Raw genomic sequence first — 23,161 nt, forward strand, 5'->3', positions numbered from 1 at the left:
TTTGGACATCACCCGCCTGAAAATTTAAGGTTGGGACCCTATCAGGACTACAGTATACACTGGTTTTCAAACTTAGATCCTTGCTACTTGCTCTTTAATTCCTCTATAAGCACTTATACTGATTAAACACCACTTTTTTTATCACCCAATCAAAGGTTGCATATGACTTCTAGATATTTATTTATCAACTTCCCCTGATCCCAATATCAACATATTCCCCACACCAAGTTGACCCATCACTAGAGGGCAAAATAGGTGAGGGCAAAATAGAACAACGATCCTCCACCTTACCTACGCCACATTTTGTATAACTGACTGGTTCCCGGTTAGCACGTTCCATGTTGTAATCTTAAGATGTATTTCACACTTGTCCATGTGTATTTTATTTGCATGTTTATCTCCAATTGATGCTTTTTGTGATTTGTATGCACCTTTGTTTTTGATTCTAATAAAAACCTTTTTGTGAAAAAATAAATAAAGGGCTGGTGCTCCTTATGTCCACTAACTTGCCACTTACATACATAATTCTCTACATAGCACCAGTGTAAACATTTGTGACCACCAATTCAATCTCCCTTTTCACTAAATAGATTTTTTTTAACCCTGACAAGACCACTATTATGCCTTCTTAACCTCCACAAAGAAATCTTGATGATTAGAAACTCAGTATGACAATAACAGAAGCACTGTTAGAAAAAATAAACACTCTCCAAACACCATTTAATTACAATTGCAAAAATTGCAAAATGAAATACCGGTACCTGGAAATGTATCTCACACCTCAAGTGCATACAGTTTTACAGGACAAATTATCTCTCATTATTCCTGGAACTTCAAAACGATTTACATTTAAAAAATGGAGAGCCCTCCAACTGTCTTGGACTGGTAAGATAATCTCTATTAAAATGTCTCTTCTGCCCAAACTAGTCTACCACTATGAAGCTCTGCCAAACAAAATTCCTTTGAATGATCTCACAGCTTTACAACATGCTCTGCTCAACTTTTCCTGACGTGATAAAGAACACAGGGGGGAGATTTACTAAATCTGGTGTACACAGAATATGGTACAGCTGTGCAAAGTAACCAATCAGCTTATAACTTTAGGTTGGTCCATTAACCGCTTGCCGACCGCCACCTGTACATATACGTATGTACATATGGTCCCAAAATAGCGTCAAAAGTGTCCGATGTGTCCGCTATAATTTTGCAGTCACGATAAAAATGTCACATCGCCGCCATTACTAATAAAAAAAAGTTATAATAAAAATGCCATAAAACTATCCCCTATTTTGAAGACGCTATAACTTTTTACCAAAAATCTGTAGAAGAATACATATTGGCTTAAACTGAGAAATAAAAATTATATAGCAAAAAGTAAAAAATATTGCTTTTTTTCCAAAATTGTGGCTCTATTTTTGTTTATAGCGCAAAAAATAAAAACCGCAGAGGTGATCAAATACCACCAAAAGAAAGCTCTATTTGTGAGAAAAAAATTACGTAAATTTTGTTTTCGAGCCACATCGCACGTCCTCGCAATTGTCAGTTAAAGCGTTTGAGTGCCAAATCGCAAAAATGGCTCTGGTCAGGAAGAGGGTAAATTCTTCCGGGCTGAAGTGGTTGAACTTTGACAATAAAGCCTAGAAGCTGATTGGTTATTATGCACGGCTGCACTGGATTCTGTGCGCACCATTTTTAGTAAAACTCCTCCATAGAATAACTAAATCTCAAAGGGTTCTTAGCTTCCAAAAATCATTAAAGTATAACTAAAAGCAAACATAAGGAGTAAAACATAATGCCCCGTACACGCGATCGGAGTTTCCGTCGGAATAAACTCAGACAGAATTTTCTGACGGAATTCCGCTCAAGCTGTCTTGCATACACACTGTCACACCAAATTCCGACCGTCAAAAACCTCGGTGACGTACAACACTACAACGAGCCTAGAAAACTGAAGTTCAATGGTTCCGAGCATGTGTCGAATTGTTTCCGAACATGCATATTTTTTTCTCAGTCAGAGTTCCATACAGACGAACGGAATTTCTGATATAAATTTTTTCTGTCTGAAAAAAAGAGAACATGTTCTTTTTTTAAGTTTGATGGGGCATACACACGGTCGGAATATCCGATGAAAAAATTCCGTCTGACTTTTTTCATCGGAAATTCCGATCGTGTGTACAAGGCATAAGAGGGCCAGATTCTCATAGAATGCGCGTTGGCGTAGTGTAAGCCATTTACACTACGCCGCCACAACTTCCTGGAGCAAGTGCCGTATTCCCCAAGCACTTGCTCCGTAATTTGCGGCGGCGTAGTGTAAATGGCCCGGCGTTAGTAGGAGTTAGTAAAACGACGTAACCGACGGAAAAAGATAACGCTGACCCGACGCCATACTTAACATGGCATACGGTGGACTGGCGTAAGGTTACCCCTCATATAGCAGGGGTAACCTTACGCTTACGGAAACGACGACGACGCGGCGCAAATTCGTTCGGGAATCAGCGTATCAGGCTCATTTGCATAGTCAAATGAGAACTGAACGTAAACGCCACCTAGCGGCCAGCGTCGAATTACATCTAAGATCCGACGGTGTAAGTGACTTACACCTGTCGGATCTACGCCGTATCTATGCGAAAATGATTCTAGGAATCATACGCATAGATACCCGGGGCCAAAAACAGAGATACGACGGTGTTTCCTGAGATACACCGTCGTATCTCTTCTGAGAATCTGGCCCAAGAGTAATTAATTGGAAAAGTAACCAGCTTAGAACTTTAGGTTGGTCGATTAAACTTTAACAATAAAGCCTAGAAGCTGATGGTTACTATGCACAGCTGCACCAGATTCTGTGTGCACCATTTTTAGTAAAACTCCCCCATAGAGTAGCTAAAAAAATTCTCCCAACTCAAAGGGTTCTTAGCTTCCGAAAATCAATAAAGTATAACTAAAAGGAGTAAAAAGTAAGAGTAAGGAAGGGCTACAACCCCTGTAAGTTTTTTGGTCATCTGTCATTTGGTGTAAATAAAACCTCATTACTTCTATGCAGAGTTGAGCATGGTGTTCTCTGTGCAGGTTCACACATATCTGATCATGTCTGATTCACAGGATGCCAGCGCTTGGCATGTTGAAAGGCCCACACCAAAGATATTTGGTTCTATTGTTAAAGGGTCACTAAAGGAAAAAAAAATTGAGCTAAATAGCTTCCTTTACCTTACTGCAGTACTGGTTTCATGTCCTCATTGTTCGTTTTTGCTTTGAAGTAGCTGTAATTCTGCTGTGATCTCCACACTTCCTGCTTGCCTGTTTCCTTATAACCATGGTACTGGGAGCTTTCTCACGGTGGTCTAATTACTGTGTGTCTAAAACTCCTCAGAACCAATCAGATTAATTTTAAAAACAAAACACTGCCCTGGATTTGTTTGTTTTTGTTCTGTGAGTCTTCCCGACTCACCTCTAACCCGGAACTTCATGTATGTACCTTTAAAGCCGAAAGTGAAACTAGAGGCACATTATATGGAAGATTAAATTCAATTTTTAATCATTTTTAAAAGGAATCAGTTAACTTTTATGTCTCTATACCCAATAAACAGTCATTTCAGCAAAAAAATGTCTTTCCTTTAGTGACCCTTTAAACTAGATAACACCCGTACTAGCCTCCACCAACATACATTATATTACCAAAAGTATTGGGACACCTTCCTTTACGAACACAAACTTTAATGGCATCCCAGTCTTAGTCTGTAGGGTTCAATATTAAGTTGGCCCCCCCTTTACAGCTATAACAGCTCTAAATCTTGTGGAAAGGCTGTTCACAAGGTTTAGGAGTATCTATGGGAACGTTTGACCTTTTTTCCAGAAGCTCATTTGTGAAGCCTGATGTATGGCTTGCAGTCTTCACTCTAAGGCCGCGTACACACGACCGGTCAAAACCGATGAGAATGGACCGAGGTTCAGTTTCATCGGTCCGAACCGACCGTGTGTATGGCCCATCGGTCTTTTGTCCTTCGGACCAAAATTTTAAAACTTGCTTTAAAATCGAACTGATGGACTGCTGACCGATCGGGCCAAACCGATGGTTAGTACACAAAAGCATCAGTTCAAAACCCGTGCATGCTCAGAATCAAGTCGACGCATGCTTGGAAGCATTGAACTTCGTTTCTTTTCAGCACGTCGTGTGTTTTACGTCACCGTGTTCTGACCCGATCGGTTTTTGAACTGATGGTGTGTATGCACATCAGACCATCAGGCCACTTCAGACGTGGACCGATGAAAACGGTCCGTCGGACCATTCTCATTGGATGAACCGGTCGTGTGTACAGGGCCTAATTCATCCCAAATGTGTTCTATCGGGTTGAGGTCAGGACTTTGTGCAGGCCAGTTAAGTTTATCCACCCCAAACTCGCTCATCCCTCTCTTTATGGACCTTGCTTTGTGCACTGGTGTGCAGTCATATTGGAACAGGAAGGGGCCGTCCCCAAATTGTTGCCACAAAGTTGGGAGCATAAAATTGTCTAAAATATCTTGATATGCTTAAGAATTCCCTTCATTGGAAATAAGGGGCCAAGCCAAACAACTGAAAAACAACCCCACACCATAATCCCCCCTCCACCAAATGATTTGGACCAGTGCACAAAGCAAGGTGCATAAAGACATGGATGAGCGAGTTTGGGGTGGAGAAACTTGACTCGCCTGCACAGAGGCCTGACCTCAACCCCCCAACAGAACACCTTTGGGATGAATTAGAGCAGAGACTGACATGTTCATATGAAACCTACTTTTGTGTTTACTCCATTATGAATGGTAGTTTTACCAGAACGATTGCTCCCGTCTCATAACTTGCTTCTGAGCATGCGCGGGTTGTTTTAGCCCACACACGATCATTTTTTACAACCCGATAAACAACTTTTTTTTAAAAGACGTTAAAAAATGCAGCATGTTCGAATATTTTTTTTGTCGTTTTTCAGAAGCTGAAAAATCATGTGTAGCCCACATACGATCATTTTAAATGACGTTTTTAAAAACGTCTGTTTTTTTTTCATGCCGAAAAATGATCGTGTGTACGCGGCATAAGTCTTTTGACTAAAATGGCATTTAAGTCGTGTTTTAGTCATCTCAATTGTTTTAGTTTTAGTTTTAGTCGTATTTTTGTTGACTAAAATCAAATTCATTTAAATGTTTTAGTCTACTAAATTAACACTGTCGCCAAGCACTTACTGTATGCCCTGTTCATGAGAAGTTTGATATGATTTAATTTCTTTCTTTTCAAGGTTTTAATTACTGTCTGTGTCCTCAGTATCCTTATTTGATCTTGGGAACCTTTAACAGAAGTGCAAAAAGTGAAGGGAATTCCAACATTTTTTAGCTAGCACAGGAGCAGCAGGTGAGCGGAAAACTTTTCATTGGGGTCTTTGTTCTGCTGACAGAAGTTTAAACCTGGACATCCACCAGCAGAATTGTGTTTGAAGATTCATTAAGAAATACTGCAGCTGCTGACTTTTTTTTTTTTTTACAAACAAGGTTGGTCTTTATTGAGTCAGCAAGATTACATGGCAGCAGCTGCTGACTTTTAATATATGGACACTTGCCTGTCCAGGGCGCCCGCGATGTCGGCACCCGAAGCCAATCTGTCCCTCGGCTCTCGAGTGGAGGCTCCGTCATATTCGGTAAGGGAATCAGGAAGCCTTGCGGCTTCACTTCCTGGCAGGGTTGCCAACCGTCAGTAAATTTACAAACAGTTTGTAAAATCCGTAATTTTTGCATCTGTCCATAAATGTCCATTACGAACATACAGACTACACGTCCATAATGGACATTTATGGACAGATGCAACAATTACAGATTTTACAAACTGTTTGTAAATTTACTGAAACCCTGCTTCCTGGTTCCCTACTGTGCATGCACAACTTGCATTGCGCGATCTCACTGGTCCCTGCTGTCTTCTGAGACCTGTGTGTCTCCCAGAAGACAGCGGAAGGACGGAATAGGGGCCGGACATGGCATGGATTGCCGCGGATACTGCGGCAATCTATGCCTGGAAGTGGGAGCAAATACCTGGATTACACAGGTATCTGCTCCCCCCTGAAAGGTGCCAAATGTGACACCGGAGGGGGGAGGATTCCGAAAAAAGGACGTTTCATTTTTGGGTGGAACTCCGCTTTTGATAAAAAATTATATGCTACAATAAAAGAGAATGTGGAGACTGCCATTGTTGACTTCTGAAAATGCTAAGTGCCTGGTTGTCATGCTTTACCACCTCGCTTTAATGTTTTATAACTTAAAACAAGTATGCAGATAAAAAGCTAAAGCAGAACTTAAATCAGGCAGAAGAAGAGCTTTTATTGCAAAAGAAGCATGCAGTCTCTTCTGAAAAAAAAGAAAAAAAAAAGCCTGCCTGCCATGGATGATTCAATACAGACTATAGTTGCGCTTTAAGACCGTTTTCAGGGTGATAAACTCCCCAGCATTGAAATCATTAGATCAGAGCAGCCAGGCACTTAGTATTCTCAGAAGTAGATCAGTAATACCATCCCACAAATTTCTCCAATGTCTGGTCTAAATTAAACACCCAACGGGTGGGTCATTTGTTTGAAGGCCTGCCACGTATTAATGTCATTTATTGAGAGACGACGTTCAATTTCCCAAAGGAACGTTGATTGAAGGCTCCTTGCTTTATTCTGTACTCCAGGGAAGGAGCTGCCTGCTGTAAAGCAATATCTTGGTTTTTAGTTGGACCGGGTTCTTAAATGTTAAAGGATCACCGAACGCAGTACAGATATGGTTTTAGGTAAAGCAGACTAGTAGCTTCCTTGCAGCAGCACCATACAAAATCTATTTCAAGTGTAAACACGGATGACTGATGCAGCTAGCATTTTGTCCGGCATGAATATCTCTAGAGTAAATAGTGAGAGGTTCCCTTTAATAATGGGCTGCTCTCCTCAAGCCAAGAAGTTTGAAGTCAGTCAGTTATAATGATGGGGAAGATTGCTCATCTGTATGATAAATAGTCTGTGTATGAGCCTCTAGCAACGCCTGCTGCCAGTTTAGGAGACATATTGGACGCTATGTGCCTCTGGCATGCTGGGAGATTTAGTGCCTGGGGGTCTGTTTGAGAGCCCATATATTGATAAAAATATGACAATCTTATCTAATAATGAAGAGCATGGATGATGTGCAAAGTGCAGTATACCATAGCAACCAGTCAGGACTGGCCTTTGGAAATGATTAATTCCGATTTGTTGCTTTTACTAACTTTTAGACATGTGCATTAGTTTTCGTCCGAATGCATTTTCGTCCGAATTTCAGGTATTTTCGTTATCATTTTAACAAACGATAACGAAAGCACAGAAAACGAAAACCGAAAGATCCGACATAAACAAATGCTTTATTTTCGTTTTCGTTGCGGTCGAATGTGCCTAACCTTAACTCTATTAGTCCAATATTATTCTACATAAAGAGAAAGGATTCGACATTATAGAGACATGAAGAAGAGTTGACATAGAGAGAAAAGATTCGACATAGAGAGAAAAGATTTGACATAGAGAGAAAAGATTCGACATAGAGAAACATGAAGATTCGACATAGAGAGACATGAATAGTCAAATTTTTTTTTTTTTTAAAGGTTCTGTCGAATTTTCTTTATTTTTTTTTTTTTTTAGAACATTCGACAGACACCATAACCTTCAATGACAGATTCCACATAGAGAGACATGAAGATTCGACATAGAGAGACATGAAGATTCGACATAGAGAGACATCAAGATTCGACATAGAGAGACATGAAGATTCAACATAGAGAGACATGAAGAGTCAAATAGTTTTTTTTAAGATTCTGTCGAATCTTCTTTTTTTTTTCTTAGAACATTCGACAGACAACATAAGCCTTCAATGACAGATTCAACCTTAATTTGGATTTTCGGACGAATGCATTTTTTTAACGAAAGACGAAATAAATAAAAACTAATTTCGGGAGTAACTAAATAAATGTATTTTTCGGACGAAAACTAAATTACGAAACAAAATATTTCAGTGTGCACATGTCTATTAACTTTTAGAAACAGAAGGGTATTCTGGATGAGACTCCCTGAGCCAATCCCACCTTTGTTGTGTCCAGGACAGAGCTTTGTGATGTGACCAACCAGTAATAATTGTTCCTTAGAAAAATATGAAACCCAATTTTAGAGACTCTGCATATACAGTAGTTTCAATAGGAAGCTCTGAAGAAGAAGGCTTGTCACTAGAAACGTGTTAGTGACTTGCACATTGCAGAGTTGGTTGCTGGTGATGAAGAGTTTTTTTATTCCTGTGGTTTTAAAGCGGTTGTAAACCCTTTACAACCACTTTATGCTACAGGTAAGCCTATATTAAGGCTTATCTGTAGCTACCAAGGATATCTCCTAAACCTGTACAGTTTAGGAGACATCCCCTGTCCCCTGCATGTGCCGATGTTATTGTCACATACGCACTGGGGAAAACTGAAGCAATGGCACCTATGTTCTGTTGCTTCAGTCCGTGTGCAGTTACCAGTGGCTCCCGCACTCATGCGGCTCCAGCCAATCACAGCGCCGCGGAGCTGCAATACCCAGGAGTAAGCGCTGGGAGAGATGTCGGCAGTCGGAGGGGGAGACGAGGACTGCTGTGGGGCTTCGATGTGAGGTAATGCATACTAGCTTATTATGCCTTCGTCTTGCAGGGTTTTTATTTTTATTACATTTTTTGTGTAGAGTTTACTTCCTCTTTAAAAGAGAAGTATGGGATTCATTAAAAAAAATATATACATATATATATAAATATATATACACACACACATACATATACACTGTATACAGGGGCGGACTGACCATTCGGACACTTGGGTACTACCTGAAGGCCTCATGCCACTAGGGGGCCCCATCAGGGTTGCCAGCCTCAGTAAACCCAGGGACAGTATGTAAAAATCTTGGGATTTAAAAAAAACACAGATTATAGCTGCCCCGCCTTTCCAGTACCTTTTCAGTGTGTGTATGTGTATTCTGTGTGTATGTATACTGTGTGTATATATTGTGTGTCTGTGTGTATACTGTGTATGTATACTGTATGTGTGTGTGTGTGTATACTGTGTGGCCCGTTAATCTATTGCCCGGGGGCCACATAATCTCCTATTGCCTGGACGCCCCATGAGTTGTCAGTCCGCCCCTGACTGTATACACTCATCTAGGTGAATACAGCATTGGTCTGATGCTGGATCTGTCCCCTAAGCAATCATCACTGATCACTCCGCTCTCTGCAATCATCACTGATCGCTCAATTCTCTGCTCTGTCCCTCCAGCATTTTCTGGAGCGCCTTGCTGTGGAGGGGTGGGAGCGAAAGGCTCAGGCTCTCAGCAGCTCACTGAGAGGCTGAGCTAGCTGCTGGTCCAGGTATCTGGGTGGAACCCAACTATATGGTTGGGATCTTTTTAGAGCCTGAACCGGCTCTGTGACGGGTTACAGGAGTGCAGAATGAACGTCCCCCCTGTAATTCATAGGAGAAGTACAACGGAAAAAAAACGTTGGCTATACTCCTTTACTGAGCATTTTAAATACATATATATATATATATATATATATATATATATATATATATATATATATATATTAGGGCTGTTACTGATCAAAATTGTTGTGTTCGATTAATCGTTTTTTTTTTAATCGATTAATTATAACGCACATACAGATCCAACTACTTTTAGCTGATCTCCTCCTTGCAGGCTGATTCCCAATGCAGCTACAAACCACTGGAAAATGGATAGCAGGATACAAAAAACACACAAAGGCAGCGCTCGATGGGAATAGCATTAAAACTTTTATAGTCTTCAAGTAGGTAACAAAATAAATATTGCACTGTCACCCATCGGACAATTTTGACACATTTTTGGGACCATTGTAATTTTCACAGCAAAAAATGCTATAAAAATGCATTGTTTTCTGTGAAAATGCCAATTGCAGTTTGGGAGTTAACCACTAGGGGGCGCTGAAGGGGTTAAGTGTGACCTCAGAATTTTGTCATAGTCTAGGCATCCCAATACCAAAAAATTATTAGTGTTGACCGGCCGGGGAGGGGGGGAATGGTTGGGGGGGGGTTGTGGGCGGGAGGGAAATGGGGAGGGTCAATATAGTAAGCTATCGGAGCGGGACCAGGGAGAGGGGAGACCCAGACAGTGCTTCTTCACCAGTTCCCCAGTATAGGGGGACAGGAGACCGGGCTAAAATAGAACTCCACCTCAGCCTGAGGAGCAAAAGAGCGCCAGGAGCGCCAAATAGAAAAAGCTCTAAAAATGACCAGAAGGTCGGGGATCGATTGGGGGGGAGGGAGAGGGGAGGAGAAAGCCCCAAATGAAGAACAAGGGGGCAAGGTACAAATGGAGGGGAGGGGGGGGGAGGGAGAAGGAAGGGAGAGGAGGAGTCTGGGTGGGAAGGGACAGGGGAAGATTAGAGAGGGGGGGGAAAGGGACTCAGATCTGTGTGTCATGCAGCAGGAAAGAACATATATACCCAAGGAAGATGGAAAAAAAAAAAAAAAAAAATATATGACAAACATAAATTTCTTAACATATAATGTAAGAGGTCTCAGTTGCCCTGAAAAAAGGCATATGGTACTAAGAGAAGTTGAAAGGTATTCCGCTGAAATAGTTTTCCTGCAAGAGACACACATAACGTTGGATTCTAATGTTAGATTGTATTCTCGGGCAGTTCCCATTTGGTACTATGGGGACTCCCCAAAGAAGAGAGCAAAAGGGGTCGCCATAGGAATAGGGAAGAATATCTCTTTTTTAGTAGAAGATAGGAAAGTAGACCCGGAAGGTCGTTATTTGTTCCTAAAAGGAGTACTCCAAGGGAAAAAATACACGTTAGCAAACATATACTGCCCAAACAGTCAACCACATAAATATCTGAGGGGGATTTTGAACGCCTTAATGGACTTTAAATCAGGACATGTAATACTAGCAGGAGACTTCAATCTCCCAATGGACTATCAATTGGATAGTACATTCGGGGCTCAGAGGCGAAATATTAAACAGCTTGGAATATTAAGAAAAAAAATGCATAACTACTGTTTAATAGATCCTTGGAGGATCACATATCCAAATAAAAGAGACTATACCTACTATTCCTCCGTGCACGGAACATACTCAAGACTGGACTATATAATGGTTGACCACGAGTTATTGGAAGAGGTAGTTAAAACTTCAATAGGGGTATCTACAATCTCAGATCACGCTCCTGTAATAGTGGAAATTAGATTCAAAGAAATAGAGCAAAGAAAAGGATCATGGAACTTAAATGAAGAACTTATAGAGGATATAGAGGTAAACAACACAGTGAGAACAGATTTGGAACAATATTTTACCCTTAATAATACACCTGAAGTAAGGGTAGCTACCGTTTGGGAGGCTCATAAGGCGTACATCAGAGGGAAACTAATCTCAATAGGAGCAGGGAAAAAAAAGATAAGGAAATTAAACATGAAAAAATTAACAACTGATCTATTTGAACTGGAGCAAATGCATAAAGAGAGAGGAGAAAATGAAATATATCATGAAATTATTGTAAAGAGGACCCAGCTTAGAGATCTGATGAAGGTTGAAACAAGAGACATATTCAAAAATGTTAGAAAGGAGAGGTACAAATGGGGGAACAAACCAGGGAAACATTTAGCCAGAATATCTAGGGAAAAAAAAAAAAAAAAAACTACATCGAAAAAATAAAAAGTCAAGACGGTCTTATGAAATATAAGACGTCTGAAATAGCGGAATCCTTTCGGACTTTTTATAGTTCATTGTATTCAATAAGAACCAAGGAAACCCAAGAGCAAGAAAAGATGAGAAAAAGGAAAATCAGGGAATACTTAGAAGAAGTGAAATTACCTAAAATTTCTCAAAACGACATTGAATCCTTAGAGGCCCCAATAACTCAAGAAGAGGTATATAGAGCCATTCGGGAAACACCGTGTGGGAAAAGTCCAGGCCCCGACGGCTTGCCGATTAAATATTACAAAACATTTAGAGAACTCCTGGTCCCAGAGATGTGTAACTATTTTAACAAAATAGGAGAGGAAGAAGAAATAAGAAAAGAATCTCTTTTGGCAAATATTTCTATTATCCCTAAAACGGGAAAAGATGGAACGTTGTGTTCCAGCTATCGTCCAATAGCACTGCTAAACGCAGACCTGAAAGTATACGCGAAAATATTAGCAACCAGGATAAAAAGTTTAATGCCGCAACTAATAAACTCAGATCAGGCGGGCTTTGTAGTAGGCAGAGAAGGAAGAGACAATAGTATAAGGACCCTGTTACTGCTACAACAAGATCCAAAAAAGAAACCCCCAGTCGTACTCATGTCCTTAGATGCCGAAAAAGCATTTGACAGAGTCGACTGGGGGTTTATGATGGAAACTTTACAAAATATAGGCCTGGGTCCAAGGTTCATGAAATGGGTAAAGAACCTGTATAGCCACCCGACGGCAAGGGTGAAGGTCAATGGGAGTGTGTCATCTGTGTTCAACATGGAAAACGGAACCAGACAGGGGTGCCCGCTCTCGCCTCTCCTATATGTAATAGCTCTGGAACCGTTGTTAGCAAAAATCCGGGAAAACCCGGGGATAGGAGGGGTGAGAGTGGGAGATGAAGAACACAAGGTGGCGGCGTATGCGGATGACATACTCCTATATCTGACCAAACCTAGAGTCTCTCTCCCTAATGTCATAAAGGAAATAAAAAGATACGGTGAACTTTCAAATTTTAAAATAAACCCGATAAAAACAGTAATCTTGAATCTGGGGATAGAAAAAAAAGAAGCAGAAGAACTACAGAAAGAGTTTCCATTTACATGGGAAAAAGAAGCTATAACGTACTTGGGTATAAAAATTACACCTAAAGTTGAAAAACTTTACTCGGCCAACTTTGTCCCCTTAATTAACGACATTAATCAAGACCTGAAAAACCTAGCAAAAAAACACATCTCCTGGATAGGTAAGATTAATGCGTTTAAAATGATGATTTTACCGAAGATAACATACAAACTTCAAATGCTCCCAATAAAAATACCGCAAAGCTTCTTTAAAGTAATTAAAACAATAATTTTGAAATATATATGGGCAGGTAAAAAGGCTAGATTAAGCTATTCATTGTTGAGTATGAAAAAAAAAGGAGGGGGGTTGGGGCTCCCCGATATAAAACGATATTATTTTGCTGTAAACTTAGCCAGGCTGGTAGAATGGACAAATCCACACACACAAAAAAAATGGGTACGTATGGAAGAAATATTAAGTAGGACACTATTAAATAGAAATGTATGGATACCACCGAAAAAGAGGGAATTGAGCACGAACACACACAACATAACAAGGAACGTATTTAGGATATGGGATACAATATTTAGACGGGAAAAATGGGAGTATAACTCCCCATTAATCCCATTAGCAGGCACACATTTTTTTCCACCAGGTAATGGAACACGTTTTGGAAAGCACTTAGGGGAGAAAAAATTAAAAGATATTGTTACACGGGGAAAAATTAAACTTAGACAAGAGATAAAAATAGGGGAAGGGGAACAAAGCATGAGCGAATGGGAGTATATGCAGTTAAAACATTTTGTGAGCACACTATCACAACCAATTAGGGAAGATAAGATACTATACCCAATAGAGAAAATATGCAGCATGGACAAGCCCCTGACACACGGTATATCAAAGGTATACGGGATACTAACAGAACTCGAGACCCAGGAAGCATTGCCTTTTTTAGAAAAATGGGAAAGCGACATTGGTAAAAAAATTGATAAAACACAAATGATAGGTGCAGTATATAATCATGCCGCGGACATTACCACCATAGAAGCAAACTATAAATGTATGGTGCGATGGCACATGACTCCATCAAGAATGAGTAAGATTCACCCAAGAAATTCAGAGCTATGTTGGAGAAATTGTAAACAAAAAGGAACAACGCTACATATATGGTGGGACTGCCCGAGAATGCAGGAATTTTGGAAAGAAATCTTGAAATATATTGTAGAAATAACAGGGGAGACGATTCTATGTAGCCCGCTAACCTGTTTGTTTCACGGAACTGAAAAAACAAAAAAACAATATGGATCAACTCTGGTCCCGGTGTTGCTAAATGCAGCCAAGGCTCTGATCCCCAAAAATTGGCTACACCCAAAGAGGCCATCAATAAAAGAGTGGATAGAAAGGGTGGAATATATAGAAGAGATGGAATATCTTGCCTGCAGAGAGACAGGAGAAGAGGACAAAAACAGAAGGGTTTGGGAAAAGTGGAAAGTGTTTAAATCCACAGAAAAGTTTGCCCAGGGAATGACAGAAGCAGAAAGCTGAGAAACCATAAAGAAGATTGCATGGCACACAGATCCGGGGGGGGGGGAGGGGGGGGGGAAGGAAAAGGGGGAAAAAAAAAAAAAAAAAAAAAAAAAAAAAAAAGGGGGGGGATTAATTATGTTATGCTACCAAGGAATGCAGTTAGATTTGTTAAGTGGGAAAAGATTAACCTAATAGTTTAAAAATGTTAAATCCGTAACGTCAAAAAAAAAAAAAAAAAAAAAAAAAAAAAGCTTTAACATATGAAAAGAAAAAAAAAAAAAAAAAAATCCACGAATGATGCGAAGCCGCAAGAGAGACGCTAAGGGCGGGCGAACCATGAGCTAGCCTCTCGGCTATATGTGAGCAGAGTCTGACGTGAAAAAAAAAAAAAAAAAAAAAGGAAAAAAAAAAAAAAAAAAAAGTGTGACCTCATATGTGTTTCTAACTGTAGGGGGCGGGGTAAAAGATGATCAATGACAGCGCCACAGTGAAGAACAGGGAAGCTGCGTTTACACACACCTCTCCCTGTTCTTCAGCTCTGGGGACCGATCGCGGCACTCCGGCGGCGTTCGGGTCCCGCGGCCACGTTCACGGAGCTTCGGACCGGTTTGCGGGTGCGCGCCGCAGATGTGCGCCCGCGGTCCATGGCTGGGCACTTAAAGAGGACGTACAGGTACGTGCTTGTGCCCAGCCGTGACATTCTGCCGACGTATATCTGCAGGAGGCAGTCCTTAAGTGGTTAATGTCTAAGGACTATATATCCCATGGTACCTTGCTGCCTGCCAGCCTCCTGACTCCGCCTCCTGAAGCTCCTCCTCTCAGCACCTCTGTAGTTCAGAAGACAGGCTCTGGAAAATGTGTGACACAGCAGTGTCTACTCACAGGGCATATGTGTTGCAGAATTCAAGTACAAATGTGTGGGGATCTTCACTAAATATTTTTACATACTAAAGATTGTTCAAATTAATAGGAGCAGACTAGCAACAATTAACCTCCAGAAGATTTACCCCCCTTCATGACCAGACCATTTTTTGTGATATGCCACTGTGTTACTTTAAGTGACAGTTGCGCGGTTGTTATGGTGACATATATATTATACATATTTTTTATTATTGGATATGTTTTATAGCAGAAAGTAAACAATATTGTGTTTTTTTTATATTTTTTCAAAATTGCGCTCTTTTTTTGTTTATAGTGCAAAAATTAAAAACCGGAGAGGTGATCAAATACCACCAAAAGAAAGCTCTATTTGTGTGAAAAAAGGGCATAAATTGTATTTGGGTATAGCGTCGCACGACCGCGCAATTGTCAATTTAAATAATGCAGTGCCGTATTACAAAAAAGGTATGAAACAGAGAGGAAATAAGGGCACTCTGGTGGAGGTGGCTACCTGGTCAGAGGGATGATAGTGATGAGATGGCACTTGGCAGCACTTGGGTTAAAGGAAAAGCAACTCTGAAGATATAAAAAAGGAAAAGAAAGGCGCCTCCAAGGGCAGTATGCAAAATTTAAACAAGTGCACAAAGGGTTAAAAGCACTTACAAGATCATTGAGTGTTATAAGACGCGATAAAATCAGTCCTCATCTGTGGCATGTGTCCATCCTCGGCACGGTGGTAGAGAGCAGTGTAGAGCCGTCCAGCAGCTGTAAAGCATTCTCGTATGTGCTGGAGAGAGGAGGCAGCAGGGAAGCCTATGTTCCGGGTTCACTGTGGGACACACGAGGCTGATGGTGTCAGTGGGAAGAAGGGGGCAGTAATGCATTTCGGAGCATGTGCGGCTCCTTCGTCAGTCCATGTCGCAAAAAAGGGCCTGGTCATGAAGGAGGGTAATACTTCCAGAGCTGAAGTGTGCATTATGGTAAATCTGGCACAAAAAAATACTGTATTAGGTAGATTCAGAAAGAGTTAGGTCGGCTTATCAGTAGATAAGCCGACCTAACTCCGAATCTACGCCGCCGTATGTTTAAGCGTATGCTCAAACAGAGATACGCTTAAACATATCTAAGATAGGCCGGCTTGCGCCGTCCTATCTTAGATTGCAATTTTTTGGATGGCCGCTAGGTGGCGCTTCCATTGCGGCCGGCGTAGATTATGTTAATTTTAGCTTGTACGCCGATTCACGAAAGGTACGCCCGGCCGCCGCAGTGGAATTACATCGTTTCCGTAAGGCCTTAGGCGGCCTAAAGTTATTCCACCTATGAGGTGGAATAACAATGTTAAAGTATGGCCGCCGTTCCCGCCGCGAGGTTCGAATTTTTTACGTTGTTTGCGTAAGTCGTCCGCGAATCGGGAGTTACGCCGTTTACATCCAAATCAATAGGCCCGTACGGCCTACTTAGCCGCAATGCGCACTGGGAGTTGTAGGCGCCCGGCGCATGCGCAGTAGCAAGAAACGTAAAAAAAAGTGAGGTCAAGCCTCATTACCATACAACACGCCCCCCTCCAACCAATTTGAATTAGGCGCCCTTACGCCCGCCGCGATTACACTACGCTGCCCTAAGTAAGGAGGTAAGTGCTTTGAGAATCATGTACTTGCCTCTCTTACTTAAGGCGGCGTAGTGTAAACACGCTAGGCTACGCCGTCTTAACATTGCACGGCCGTACCTGAATCTACCTATATATATTTACTTTGAAGAGGGCTGTTCTTAAGGTGTTCCTAACGTGCAACATGATGTCAGTTTTTTTTCCCCAACTAACATTGCCAAGCGGTACCTACACCTACTCTTTGATGTAAGGGAACCTTGGGCGCAGTAGAAAAATTCAGTTGCAATAAAACATAAAATATGCCCAGTTCAGTAAAGATATTTTAATAGGCAGGAGAAGGGTTTTGTATGGTATTTTAGGATCCAACGTGGATCTAGCCATGGATTGTGTGCACAGGGAAGATCATTTCCTGACATGCCGAGGTATGTGCAGTCATCCTTTTATTCCCTGCTTATAAGAAATCTTGTACAATTTATATTATTAATAACAATGGTAACCCCCTGTACATTGTGGTCACGGTGAACTGTGTGGTTGCACCTGACACCAACAGCTCAAGTTCAATTTTCTATATTATTAAAATTAGACCCCTTTCACACTAAGGTGCTTTGCAGGCTCTATAACGCTAAAAATAGAGCCTGCAAAGCGCCCTGAAAGATGGCTCCATTCACTCCAGTGTGAAAGCCCTAAGGGCTTTCACACTGGAGCAGTGCACTGGCAGGACATGTTCTGCATCTTTGAGGCGCTGTAAGAGAAGTAAATACACCGCTCCTAAAGCGCCCCTGCCCATTGAAATCAATGGGCAGCGCCACTGAATCGCCGGCAAAGGTTTTAACCCTTTTTTGGCCGCTAGCGGGGGTTAAAAGTGCCCTGTTAGCAGCAGAATAGCGCCGCAAAAACGACGGTAAAGCGCTCCTAAAAATAGCGGCACTTTACCGCTGTCGCTTCAACCCCCCAATGTGAAAAGGGCCTTAGAGCAGAACTTCAAGGAACACTAAAGGCATGTTATACTTACCTCCACTGTGCAGCTAGTTTTGCACAGTGTCCCCGAATCCTGTCTTCTGGGGTCCCTCGGCTCCTCCTCGCAAAAGCTTTCCACCTTCATGCGAGCGAGCGGTGGAAAGCTTTTGCGGGCGCGCTCCCGTGATACAGCGGCGGGCATAGCCGCCGACTGTATCACTCGGCCCCGCCCCCGGGGCGCTGCACCATCGGATGTGATTGGCAGCAGCGCCAGCCAATGGCTGCGCTGCTATCAATCCGTCCAGCCTAGCCAATCAATGGCCAGGCTGGGAACCGAAGAGGATCACGAGGGTTCTGGGGGGGGGGGGCGGTACCGTCGGATGTTTTTTCACCTTCATGCATAGGATGCATGAAGGTGAAAAAACATTTACCTTTACAACCCCTTTATGCCAGACAGGCTCCTCTCCTGTACTCAGGTTGCTTACTCCGACTTCTCTGCTCTTGGTGAGCTTCTCATGGTGTGCAATAAAAGCTTCAGCAAGTCAGATAGAGCCCACCTCATTTCTTGGCTGAAGGACAATCATCATCTACTGTAGTTCAGGGATCCTCAAAATACGACCCTCCAGCTGTTGCGGAACTACACATCCCGTGAGGCATTGTAAAACTCTGATATTCACAGACATGATGGGAATTGTAATTCCTGAACAACTGGAGGGCCATAGTTTGAAAACCCATGATCTAGTTCTTTCCTTTCCAAATTAACTGACCCTGGTCCGCCTCTTCCATTCATTGGATTTCAGTTCTTTCAATCATGAAGGATTATGTGGGCGTTACCTAGGGTGGTCCACATGCAAATACAGCCTGCCAAGAAAAGCCCACTCCTCGAGACACATATGCATGAAGGCATTTTTACATTTACATAAAGACCCCTTTCACAATGGGCTGTCTGTTTTTGACAGAGTCCGCTTGCTCAGCTGTGATCGCTCTGTTGATCCCCGCTGAGCCGCCGGATGACAGGTCCGTCTCCGCTCACTGGGCAGGGATGGACCTGTCAGAGCTCCGCTCTCCTCTTTGAGGGATTGGATGAAAATGGACCGCTTGTCTGTTCTCATCCAATCCGATAGATGGGTGGAAAATAGAGTTTCCATCCATCTGCATTTAGCGGATCGGATGTAAGCGGTCATGTCACCGCTGACATCCATCGCTCCATAGAGGTGAATGGAGCATCTGTTCAGGTCTGCCTGAAAAACTAACTGGTAGACCTTAACAGTTCATATGTGTTAAAGGGGCATAAATTCCACCAAAAAGCCAGCGTCCTGCTTGCATCAGGGCTGAAAGCAATTGGGAGGAGCACTATGATGTTTTCAGAAAACGATGTACTGCGTCTTGCTGGCCCCTCACCCCAGCCATGATCTGCCTGCAATTCATTCAAAAGCACTCAGACCCAGTGATTGTGTCTTTGGGTGTAAAATAAAACATATCATAAAGCCATTGCATACTAGCACATTATGTAAAACTTACCTTAGAACGAAGCTCTCCAGCGCCTTGCTGTCATCGCTGAGAAGGCTTCCATCTTCACCCAGTCTTCCTTCTGGGTTCACGGACTCCGGCTGTGTGAGTGGCCAGAGCCACGATGATGTCAGTCCCACGCATGTGCATGTTAGCCGCCGCATATGGCACAGTACTGTGAAGGAGCGCATGCACCGGTGATGCCACCAGCTGCATTGACAGTAAATATCTCCTAAACGGTGTAAGTTTAGGAGATATTTACAGCACCCATAGCCTTATTATAAGCTTACCTATAGGTAAAAGTCAGAAATGGGAGTTTACTCCCACTTTGAGCAATATTTGTCATTTTGTAAGTGTATTTTATTGCTGGGGTTTAAACAAAGAGTGCACTATGTTTGTGCCTTCTTGCTTTGTTTGCTATGCGAGAGAATGTGTTCGTACTTTGGAGTTTTGTCGGATGAACTTGTGTACACACGATCGGAAAATCCAACAACACACAATTGCTGGCAGGCAATTTTAAAGCATGCTATCCCACATTTGTTTGTGGAAAATCCGACAATTGTCCGATGGAGCATACAAACGGTTGGATTTTCCAACAACAGCCTGTCCTCACACAATTCCCGTAGGATAATCCGATCGTGTGTACAAGGCTTTAGTGGTGAGCTTCGCAGAGTCTGTGGCGAGCTTCGCTGAGTCTGTGGCGAGCTTCGCTGAGTTAGTGGTGGAGCTTCGCTGAGTCTGTGGAGTGTTTTGCTTAACAGATTTTTTTATCACTATTTTAAAGATTTGTTTTCTCGAAATCATTGGATATATGTGTAAATACATAATTGTATGGGACTTTGGACTATTTACTTATGGTTGAATTAGTTGTTGCACCACACTGAATGTATTTTGAATATATTACTTTGGTGTTATGGAATCACTTTGTAGTGTTTGGCTGTGCATCACATATATGATTTAGCTTTCATAGAAGTGTATGTTAATTGCGCCAATTGTAATTATCATTATGTATAGTGCATTGTATCTCTAAATTCTTTACTATATTTTGGACTAAAATAACACATTTTATACTTCTGGAAAATGAATAGGAGGTAAAATGTGAATATTTCATTTTTAATTGCCAGGAGATGGTGCTGTTGAGTCAGTTTTCTGACACATTTTGAGTATTTTTTTCTGCTTTGCTGTAAAAATGCTGTAATTTGGTATTCAGAACACACATATACTGAATGGGTCAAAGAAGAGACACACCCCTCACCATGCCCAGCTCCTAACTTCCATTATTCTGGCCATAAACTAGTTGATATTCCAATTAACGTACGTACAAATATTTTCTGTATATTTAAGTATATTTAATTTTATAGATAGTAATAGTAATAAATCCTAATACATCAAACAAATAAATAACAAAACATATAACAAAATCAACAATAGATTTTGTGAGCAATCACCAGAAGTACCACCAAATAGGTGGATTTATACAAAATATGAGTACACAAGTCCTTAAATAAATTAAATGAATAAAGTGCTTGTGCTGAGATGATATCTTCAAAAATTCACTGTGAAATCACCCAAAATGTGCTCAAAGGATGGCACCTTACCAGATGGTGTTGACCTATTTAATTAAAAAGAGGTCAATAGTAGCTTTGTGTCTCAATGGACTTTGTATGCAGCTTAAATTCCTTTGGTTCAGCCTGACTTCAACATCATGTAGCGGGACACAGAAAAGAAAAGACCGCCATAGTATAATTCAGTTTATTAAAAAATAGGTGTAAAAACACAGTGCCAAGTGGCTTCTTACTTTTGTTGGTGCCTGTAACCCGGCACTGAAACTGTTCGGCATGTAGTTTATGGAGAGATGGCTCCACGCTGGGGAAGCTGGCGTGCGTTCCACCTCCTTGTTACAGAAAACCAGCGGAACCGTTTCCTGATGACGTGGTAACGAAACGTACGTCAAGGCGGTACCTGGTCACGCACAGCTACACACTTCCGGTCCCGCTGGTTCTCTGTAACAAGGAGGTGGAACGCACACCAGCTTCCCCAGCGTGTAGCCATCTCTCCATAAACTACACGCCGAACAGCCTCAGTGCCAGGTTACAGGCACCAACAAAAGTAAGGAGCCACTTGGCACTGTGTTTTTACACCTATTTTTTAATAAACGGAATTATACTATGGCGGTCTTTTCTTTGTCCCGCTACATGATGCTGAAGTCAGGCTGAACCAAAGGAATTTAAGCTGCATACAAAGTCCATTGTGACACAAAGCTACTATTGACCTCTTTTTAATTAAATAGGTCAACACCATCTGGTAAGGTGCCATCCTTTGAGCACATTTTGGGTGATTTTACAGCTTGTGAAGGTGGAAACTATTTCACAGTGAATTTTTGAAGATATCATCTCAGCACAAGCACTTTATTAATTTCATTTATTTAAGGACTTTTGTACTCATATTTTGTATAAATCCACAGATTTGGTGGTACTTCTGGCGATTGCTCACAATATCTATTGTTGGTTTTGTTATTTGTTTTGTTATTTAGTTGTTTGATGTATTAGGATTTATTACTAATATATTTGGAGCGCCCCCTTTATTTACTATTCACCATTTAATTCAGTTCACTGTTTTTTTGGGGAGCAGCTTATTATTTATGTATTTATGAGTTAATACTATTCACCATTTTTATTTTGCACGTTAATTAATTTTATATATTTAGTTGGCGTGAGATCCTTACCTGAATGTCACTCATAAGTAATTTAAAATGTTGTTTGCTTTTAACACTTAATTTTGGATAAAATGTATTTTAATTACACAAACTGTTAGAAATGCGTAAGTTCGAGGATAATCTCCCATCCGCTCCTTCAAATTCTCACCACTGCAGTTGAAATTGAGCATTAATATGACCCCACTATAGGCAATAGAACAAATGTTCTTAAAACAAAAATGTTTTTATGGAATTTTACTAATGTATGGTCATCTTTAGATGGAGGAGGTCAAAACATGAGTAGGAACCGCAGAGTTTTCCTATTAGAAGATCCAGCATACTCTACAAATGCTGCATCAAGATTTTATGAAATGAATGAAAAAATTACATATGGTCAGTTTAAAAGTTGTTAGCCTTAAAGTATAACTAAAGGCAAAACTTTTAGTTTTGGATAAAGTGGAGAAAGATTAGAACGCTTGTCAGTTTTTATTAGAAAGGTAGAAAGATGTGGCGCTTACTTAACTAATAATCATTAAAGTGCAATAATTCCAGAGGACGCTTTTCATAAGGAAAAGCAATGCAATAATGAGATGGGTCCTCATTCAATGTCCAAAAAAAAAAACATAAAGTGCAATAAAATAATGTGCAAAATAGGCAATCAGATATGTGCAAAAAATATTAGTAGCTGCAAAGTGCACTATAAGCCCAAAAAAGTGAGAATCAATGTACAAAATAAGTCCTTTCAAAAAGCAGTTCATTAAATAAAGTGGGTAAAAAAATACTGGGCAACAATGCAAGAGTGAAAAAACAACAATAAAAAACAATAAATAATTAATGGTGTAGAAGCAGCTACATAAAAATTGAATAAAGTGCATGTGCATAAACGGTGACATCTAATTCATCCCAGTATTTTCACCATCTGTGGTGCATGTAGTGATCTGCCCCAGCCTCTCCCCTCATTTAAAGACCCCTACAGGTCTAATCAAGCCTTCAAAATCCAGAAAAAGCCGATCGATAGTTGAGAGCATTCCTTTCCAAACTCGTCACAGGACATTTAACATGCAATGAAAGAGGTGGGCTGCATGGTGTAGTATTTAGAAGAACATTTATAAAAAGACAAGTAGTCATTTACAGTTAAAATAATGTGCTACAGCTCCAAACTGATGGGCAACTTCCGGTGACGACACCT

The 23,161-nt window shown here is 41.2% G+C and overlaps 1 protein-coding gene across 3 annotated transcripts in view; it reads right to left on the reverse strand.

Moving 5' to 3' along the window:
* Nucleotides 1–23,161, reverse strand: part of GPD2 (glycerol-3-phosphate dehydrogenase 2) — a 294,667-nt gene that overhangs the window by 51,420 nt on the left and 220,086 nt on the right. The gene's annotated exons all lie outside the window — the stretch shown is intronic.

Source organism: Rana temporaria, chromosome 6 (assembly GCF_905171775.1).
Source record: "Rana temporaria chromosome 6, aRanTem1.1, whole genome shotgun sequence".
In the NCBI taxonomy this organism is placed as follows: Eukaryota; Metazoa; Chordata; class Amphibia; order Anura; family Ranidae; genus Rana; species Rana temporaria.